The sequence below is a fragment of the Acomys minous genome (assembly GCF_964271855.1).
Source record: "Acomys minous genome assembly, chromosome: 5".
NCBI classification, from domain to species: Eukaryota; Metazoa; Chordata; class Mammalia; order Rodentia; family Muridae; genus Acomys; species Acomys minous.
Window position 1 is genome coordinate 110,212,841 of NC_140494.1, and position 8,434 is coordinate 110,221,274.

Below are 8,434 nucleotides of genomic sequence, written 5' to 3' on the forward strand. Positions count from 1 at the left end.
TATGGAAGTGAGTATTTCTTACAGGAGGAAGGTGAGGGGGTGTGCACATGAAGAGACTAAGTCTCCGACGGTCAGTGCACTTTCAGTTATAACCTAGGGAAACATGAGTCAGGCACAAAGATAAAAATGAAAGTGAGATGAGCCCTCACTCAGGAAGATGGTCTCTAGGAGGAACCTAAGAAGGAAATGAAACAGGGAAGATTCTAGAAAAATGAGAAAATACAGACTTGTGGCCTTGGCATTGTTGGTTTCTTTGGTTTTTTCCTCTCTCTTTCTTTTTCTTTTTCTTAAAGACAGGTTTTTAACCATGTATCCCCTAAGCAGGCATGGAACTGGTGATTCCCCTGCCTCAGCCTCTTGAGCATTGAGATTACAAGAACGTGCCATCTCATCCAGCTAAGTTCATCATTTCTAGGAAGAGCCCTGAGACACTAAACTACTAGACCAGACCTACTCACCTCCTAAGTCTAGATGCTGCCAGCTTGGACACAGCCAGTGTGCCTATGAACATCCACAACTCTGAATCACAACCAGCTTCTCCCTTGCACTTACTCAACCTCTGCTTGCTGAACACGCAGCCGTCACCTCTCTGACACTAGCTTTCAGGAGATTCCTGGCTTAGGTCATGACAGGGAGTATCCACAGACTACCCAGGTGGATAGCAGGTGCATGCGCACGGACCTCAGTAGACAGGAGCTGCTGTCCCACCGCCTCTCCTGAGAAGACTCCGTCCTCTCCTAACCTACTTCGCAGCAGCCTTCCCCAGCAGGACGACAACACAAGGGGTCAAGAGGCTGAGACACGAGACAGCCAAAGACAGCTAAAGCCCAAGACCTCAGAAAAACAAAGCAACGTTGTGAGACAGCAGCAAAAGAGACAGAGCCAATAATCCCCATGCCAACACATGGCAGACCATGGCCCTTCCCTGCACTCTTTCCTCAGGGTCCTATGGCAGAAGGTGTCGCTTCTGGATGAGTAAGACTGGGGTGCTAGGTTGGTATAACTACAGCTAAAGAAAATTAAAACTATCATCTTATCTCTACAGAACACAAAAGAAGGCAGAGGGTTGTAGATGAGAAAGAATAAAGATAAGGTGTCCTCCTCTTGTAAGCCCCAAACCAAATGCAAGTGAAAAGACAGAGGTCCTTGTGAGAATATGCTACCTACCCTCTGTCCTTACTTAATTCTCTGACAACCAATCCGACGTCTCGCCTCCTCAAGTTGTCATATTCTTGCCTTAAAGCCCAGGGTCCTAGGGGCAGAGAAGGTGTTTCCTGCCTGGGGGAGAGGGGGGGCTGATCAGAAGATTTCTATGCCCTCTCACTGCAAACAGCCTCAGCCCTGCTCATATTTTTCATATATTTTTCATTCATCAGTCGAGACCTTCAGCCTCCTATCCACCCACCCTTGTTTTCCTCCAAGACTGAGATAATGGCCTTTTGTTGACAAAGTTTCACAAGAAAATGGAATTTGTTTTCCTCTCTTCCACCTCCCCTTTGCCAGATCCACCCCATGTCAGCTGCATGAGGGGACACCAGCTGGCTGGGCCACATCTGGGTGTCTGTGAGGAGGATATGAGCCCTGACTCACCTTTCATTGCTCAAGAAGGGAAAGAAGTCTAGGAAACTTGGTGTTCCCCTCCAGGGAAGCAATAGGCGGCTCACCTCAGTAGAATCTCTCCAGTACTGAAAGCTAACATTCGTTGAGTGTTTTCTCTTTGTATATGTTAGCTCACTAATAGCTCCCAGCAAATGGGAAATCCCTGTGAGAGATACAGGAACTAGATCATGAGATGCTTGGAGGCCACACAGGTAGCAAGCGAGTCACAGAGTCACCAACACACACATCCACTTCAGAGATCCCGCTGTCACCAACCACTCGGGGGCTATCCTTGCTCTGAAGAGGAAGCTCATCCTCTTTTCATGGACGGTGATGGTGCTCCTCTTATCCCATGGGAGTCTAACTCTCCCAAGATTCGAAACCAGCTTGTGATAGTGTCTTGGGAATGGCAGCAATATACAATGCTGGCAAACCAAAGCACATTTAATAAGTGTGATTTATTGACCGCTATTGAAATAGTATTTCGTCAGGGAATATTTTTCCTCTATACAGCAAAATTTCATGATCGCAGGGTTACTGACATTTCAGTCCTTTGTCATAAGGACTGTTCTGTGTGTTAAAACACCCCTTGACCTCCACTCCCTAGATTACAGTTGTACCCTCAGATGCCACTTTTGTGACAGTCTCAAATACCCACAGACATCACCAGATACTTCCTCGGTGGCAAAAGTCACCTTCACAAGTGAGCACTTTTGCTCAAGAGTAAACAAATAAATAGACGAAGACAGCAAGAAAACTTACTTCTGCCTCTAACCAAACAGCCTTTACTACTCACAGTCAATAAATGAAAATTCCTGAGAGCCATTGTAAAAGCCCCAGGGTGTCAGTTTCAGAGAATGAAGACATATCTTCCTGCTGTTCCGAACCAAATTGTTTGCTGTCTTTGGAAACTATCATGACAGGAAGTCACGAGCTACAGGAACGCATAGGCAGCTAATCCTGGGTACACATTCCACTCCATAGTCCCAAGTCACTCTGTAAAGAGGTGGAGCAAAAATAGCAGTCCAATTCTCAGCCCTGCGCACGCTGGCTCTGCTCAGTTCACTGGGTGTCCCCTCACCTCCATCTCACAACAGCTCACAGCTGTGAGGACCACCTACAATGGGTGAAAGCAACTGTTTAGTACAGTGTGTCTCAAGAAGTCCTGAAAATAATCACTTCTTTCCCTCCTCCTATTTGTCACCAGACCCTTGAGGTCATCAGGAACTTTGGTTTGTTTGGATCTTTCTTACATGAACTAAATCAGAATCTCTGGCTTGAAGGGGCATAGCATAACTATCGATATATATATATAATATATATATATTCATTCATAATAAAATAACATTATCTTTCATGTCATTTTATTGATGCCAAAAGTTGATAGTATAATATGTGCGTTAACTCTAAAAATGCGATATTACATTAATCATTTTCTGCTTGAAAATTATATATTGCCTCTGCAAATCAGTTCATCTTCATATGCCGTCTACCATATTCTTACGATGAGAATATTTCATTAAAACGCTTGTAGATTTGTATATCTATCTATCCATCCATCTATCTATCATCTATCTATCTATCTCTAGATGGGGTCTTATTTATTCACTGTGTTTTTGAGGATGACCTTGAACTTTTGATCCTCCTGCCTCACCTCCCAAGTGGTGTTGGAATTATAGGCATGCATCACCATGGTCAGTTTATTTGTTTGCTGAGGATCAAACCTAGGTCTTCTTAAGGAAGCACTCTACCAACTGAGTTACATCCTCAGCTGGAATGTTTAATGATTATTCAAAAATTGTATGATACTAGTGAGCAAAACAGAAATGGGTTATATGGAAATGTTTATAAAAATAATGCTTTAAGTACATCAAAAATTATAAAGAAATGCTTTTAAATAAACAGATACTTTTAGGAAATTATTAAATTTTTATATGCTATAAATAAAAACTTACTGTTAAGTGGTAAAGACAGCGCAGAGCATGATTCTTCATTTAAGTCTTTCTCAGTAGTTGGGGGAACAGTCCTACAAATAAGCCTGAAGTTAATGTATCAGTAACGAATTACATGCATAGCACAATTGTAGCTGTGCCTGTGTCTAAAAGAGGAGCTATTTGTCATCAGGAGAGTAGATGCTGTCCTTTGTTCTGGTTCACAGGATAGAAAAGCTGGCATACAGTGATGACGTTTGAATGCTCCTACACAGTATCACATCAGCACCAAGGGAAAAACCACAGTTGACCGTTAATGGCAATCACTAGTTGCATTGAAGGCAATAAAATGAATTCAGCAGCCCTCCTGTGATTCCGTTCATGAGATGATACTTCACAGAGATGGTTTGGGACTGGACTTAGGACTGCTCTTCATAGCCAAGTTGTGACTAATTGGAAGTGTGTGCACATGACATCACACAGCTCTTGGGACCAGGGCTTCTCTTCTCCCAGAGCCAACGACGGCACCAAACACAGAGACATTTGGCAAACGCTTGATGGGATGAGTCCTGTTCTTCCCGTGTATTAGTATCCTTCCTACCTTTCTTTTCCCTGCACTCTTAAGTTAACACATTTTAATCTGGTGTTTCTCTAAGATATCCAAATACCACCCGTCCTAGGTAGGGTTTGGCCAAAGGCAAGTTGGGGTCTATTTTAATTTACAACTCACTGAGGGAAGTCAAGGCAGGAACCTGGAGGCAGGCGCTAAAGCAGACGCCACGGAGGAGTGCTGCTCACTGGCTTGCTCTCCTGGCTTGCTCAGTCTGATTTCTTATAAAACCCAGGCCCACCTGCCTACGGATGGGACCACCCACAGTGGACAGGAACTAAGAGGAGCCTTGCAGTTCTGATGTCCCCCCCCCCCGCCGCCGCGCCCCGTATGGTTTGCTTAGCTCTCTGCAAGGTGCTGTGATGAGCTCCTCTTACATTCTGGCCTCTTAAGGAGGAGGTCACATACAAGTGGCCTAGGGGTGTCCAAGCATCCACCCCCACCCTAACTCCTACTCTTCCTCTAATGGGTGACACCTTTCCTCCTTCCTCTTCTGTTTGGGAATGGGAAACACAGAGCCATGACTTCTCTTGTCTTATTTCACTTCCTCACCAGCCAACCCACACTCACCAGACCACCGGTGTCCTCAACGTTTCAATGTCTGCCTTAAAATGAATGAAATCAACTTCCTCTTTCAGGGAGGCTGTGGCGTCTAACCCTGGGGAGACATTAGACAGTGAATATCCTTCCTGAGACACAGACTTCCAGCTCCTCCTTAAATGCCACCCATTCCCTTTGCCACAGCAACACAGGGCGTTTCTGAATACTACACAAGGCAAACTTTTAGGTTCCTGGTTTCTAGACTGTGGATATCAAAGATCTAGATTTGGCACCAATTTTTTCATTCTTTCAAGTAAGGACATTAAAAAAATAAATAGCTAATGTAAAAGGGATGAGCATTCAGACAGAATTCTAAAAAGCTGAGATGAAGCATCAAATGGTCAACCCTGAAAATATGCATACAAGAACTCGACAGGCGATATTTAGTAACATAGATACATACACACACAAATGCATTTTCCATGCCATAACAATTGCTGAAAAATGAGGCCATGAATTTGAAGGAGAGAGGGGGAGGGGTATATAAGAGAGTTTGGAGGAAAAAAAGAGAGAAATGTTGCAAGTAAATTATAATCTCAAAAATAAACATAAAGAAAAACTGGGGAGACAAAGATGGCTCAGCAGGGGAAGCTGGCTGACACCAAAACTGATGCCTGGAGTTTGATTCCTAGGACCCACAAGGTACAAGGTGAGTATGGGCTCCCCAAAGTTGACCTCTGACCTCCACATTTGTGCCATGGTCTGTGTGCCCACACAGATACATATACACTTACCGGATAAACAAATAATTGCAACAAAAGAATTTTGAATGTCAAACTTTCAACTTCTGAGTTCCTTCAGACTTCTAGTGTATCTCAGCACTCAGGGAGGCAGAGGCCAGACTGGTCTACAAAGTGAGTCCAGGGAAGCCAAGGTCACACAGAGAAACCCTGCCTTGAAAAACAAAACAAAATCCAGACTTCTAGTGTTGCTACATTACAGAACCTGTGTGGTCACTCCACAGAGACACCTGAGGACATCCAGACCCAAAGCCAACTAATGAAGACAAAGAGGTTGAGACTTTTGCCTTTCAGGCAGAAATTGTCCCATCCATGGTATTGATCATCAGTACTTTCTACTCAAAGAGATTTTCTTTTGGAGTTCATTTCTAGGTCATCAAACATTCTAGATAAAATCAGATATGAAAGTTTGATAGATCCCAGCCCTACACTCATTTTCAACAAACAAGTTTAAACCCTCACCACAATGGATTCTAGAATGGAGTATCTAAGGCCAATTTGGCTAATAACCTTAGCACTACCACCAAGCCTGGAACCACAACCACAGCCTTCAAGGAGACTTTGCAGGCTGATGTAAACATCTGTATGATTAGCCCGTTGGGTGGTGGTTTTTATTCTCTGTATTTGTTTGCTGGGGAAATGGCTATGATTATCAAACAGGATGATGGGCACCATGCCTGGGAACCCTCAGCTGGGGGCCATTCGCAGAGAGGACTGGCTGAGGAGACTGTTTGGGTCTTGGAACTAAAGGTACCCTATATCTGAAAGAAGACCAGACAGAATACTAGCAGGAAAGAGTTATCAAGGAGGAGGTTGCAAAGAAACATTCTCAGGTAACCAACTGTCTCATTTCTCTTTTCAAGGAGAACAAACAGGATAAAGAAACCGATGGCCACGCGGTTGAAGAAAAGGCAGAGGGGGGAAGGGAGAAGAGGATAGAGAAGGAAGAGAAGGTTGGGAGGCCACCTGATTGAAGCCAGAAATAGTGTTTGTTCTGAAGAAGGAGAAAGAGGAATGAAGGGAGAGAGGAAGGAGGGAGGATGAAGAGAGGAAGGTGACAAGAAAAATCTGATTACAGAAAAGTCCACTGATCAAGAGGAACTCAAGAAAACAAAACCTATTTGGGCCAGAAATGCTGATGACACTAGGTGCGGTGCCTGTAAGAGCCAGACGCACAGCTGGGTAGAGCCTCAGAAGGCGGAGCATTTTTCTGTTGAAGGATGTTGGAACCCTGAGAGCCTGAATTTTATTAGAGGGGTGGTGGGTTCCAAGGAGCTCCTGCTAAGGAATTCCCATGAAACATTGCAAAAAAAAAAAAAAAAGCAAAAATGTGAAAGTTGTCAGAAAGGATTTAATGGGAAAATAAATGCTTAGAACTATCCATTGAAGTGGAGGAGATAAAAAGGATGGCAAGTTTGTGAGCGTTTCTCTAAAGACCCTGGGACTCCTGGAGACTCCTCAAGTCAGAACAAGGTTTTAGAGCTGTGAGTCTGTCTCGGGCTACACACCTAATACCGAGCTCACTGGTGAGTGCTGTGCTCAACAGCTGAGGAAATTTAAAGGGAAGACCTTAGAGTCAGTCGCCAACACAGCAACAAAGGGTAACCAGGCAGCAGAGAGACCCTTTGCAGAGGCTGACAAGGACAATCTGTGAAGGGCCTTGTCATGTGGAACTGCATTCTTGTCCACTGGCTTCAATGTGGAAACTCCCCAGGACCTTGCTGACAGGACGGTCAGAGCTGCCCTCAGACCATTTCACTGTGGGCAGCTGACTGAAGGGTGGCAGCCCTTCACGGAGATGACAAGACATCACACATGAAGAGGGAGACAAAGATTCTCCAGGAGAAACAGTCACATACTTGTTCAGGGCTTACCTTATTCCTTCTGATGACGTTTCCCAGAATGCTTTGCTCTGTTTTGTGCTGGCATGCTAAGGTTCTCTGAGGCATGATACTTGAGAGGCACATCGGATTTCTTTCTACTTTCAAGCAATACTCCAAGCCTTAGGCAATCAAGCAAAGCTAATAACACTTTTTCCAGTTTGATTTGGCTTACTTAATTTATAGCTTACTCTTTTAGAATTTTATATATAATATATTCTGGTCGTATCTGCGCACCTCCCTGAACACCTCATTTGTTGTAAAGCCTTTTTTAATAGCCTTATGCTATTGTATAAGCATTTTTGCCTGTAAGCATGTCTGTGCACCACATGCACGCCCGATGCCTGCAGAGACCAGAAGGTATCAGACCCCCTAAAACTAGATTTACAAAGAGTTTTGAGCCATCATGTAGTTCCCAGACCCTTTATTGTAAAATTTAGTGTGCAGTCTTATTTGCCTTGTGGTCTGAAGTGTTTTGGTACCAATGGATTTCTTGGTAGATCAAATCGTTTGTCGCCAACGTGTTCTGAAGTACATCTTAATTATTAGAAGAAAAAAAAATTGTTAAAATGTAGGCTCCACTTGTTAAAGCTTCCACCTCCTGTGGTTAGTTTAGCATGGATGAGTACTTTAGGAATAAGTTAAACTGAAACAAGTTTGTGGGATGGACTCCCCACAGCTTCTTTTCCACAGTAAAGTATTGAGGAACAAAGCCCTAACTCCCCCACGACCTGTCAAACTGGCCTGGGTGAGAAGTAGCTGAGCTAGGCTTATGAGTGGAAATGTCCTGTCCAAGTCACATTTCACTTTTAAAAGGTAAATACAGCAGAGTTAAAGGAGAGAGAGACAGAAAAGAAATAAACTAGAAAAGGGGGCAGTCAAAAGTTGCCCATTTCAAATAAACAAAATACATTTTGTTTTCTTTAAAAAAAAAAAAAAAAAGAACCTCGCCGCTGTGTTGTTGTTTCCATCATTCTACAAAGACAAGCGAAGAGCTTCCCAGGATGACTCTGGGGGGCGTGGCCAGCCTGGAGCTTGATAAGGGACTATAGTGCCCCCTTAGACATCGTGAAC

General features: G+C 43.9%; 1 long non-coding RNA gene across 1 annotated transcript; it reads right to left on the bottom strand.

Moving 5' to 3' along the window:
• Positions 1-2,353: 2,353 nt before the first annotated feature.
• LOC311597317 lies at positions 2,354-8,263 on the bottom strand. The gene is made up of 3 exons (XR_014779185.1): positions 7,355-8,263; positions 4,711-4,798; positions 2,354-2,716 (listed from the first exon to the last, which is right to left on the bottom strand). It is a non-coding gene; the product is annotated as an uncharacterized lncRNA (long non-coding RNA).
• Positions 8,264-8,434: the final 171 nt, after the last annotated feature.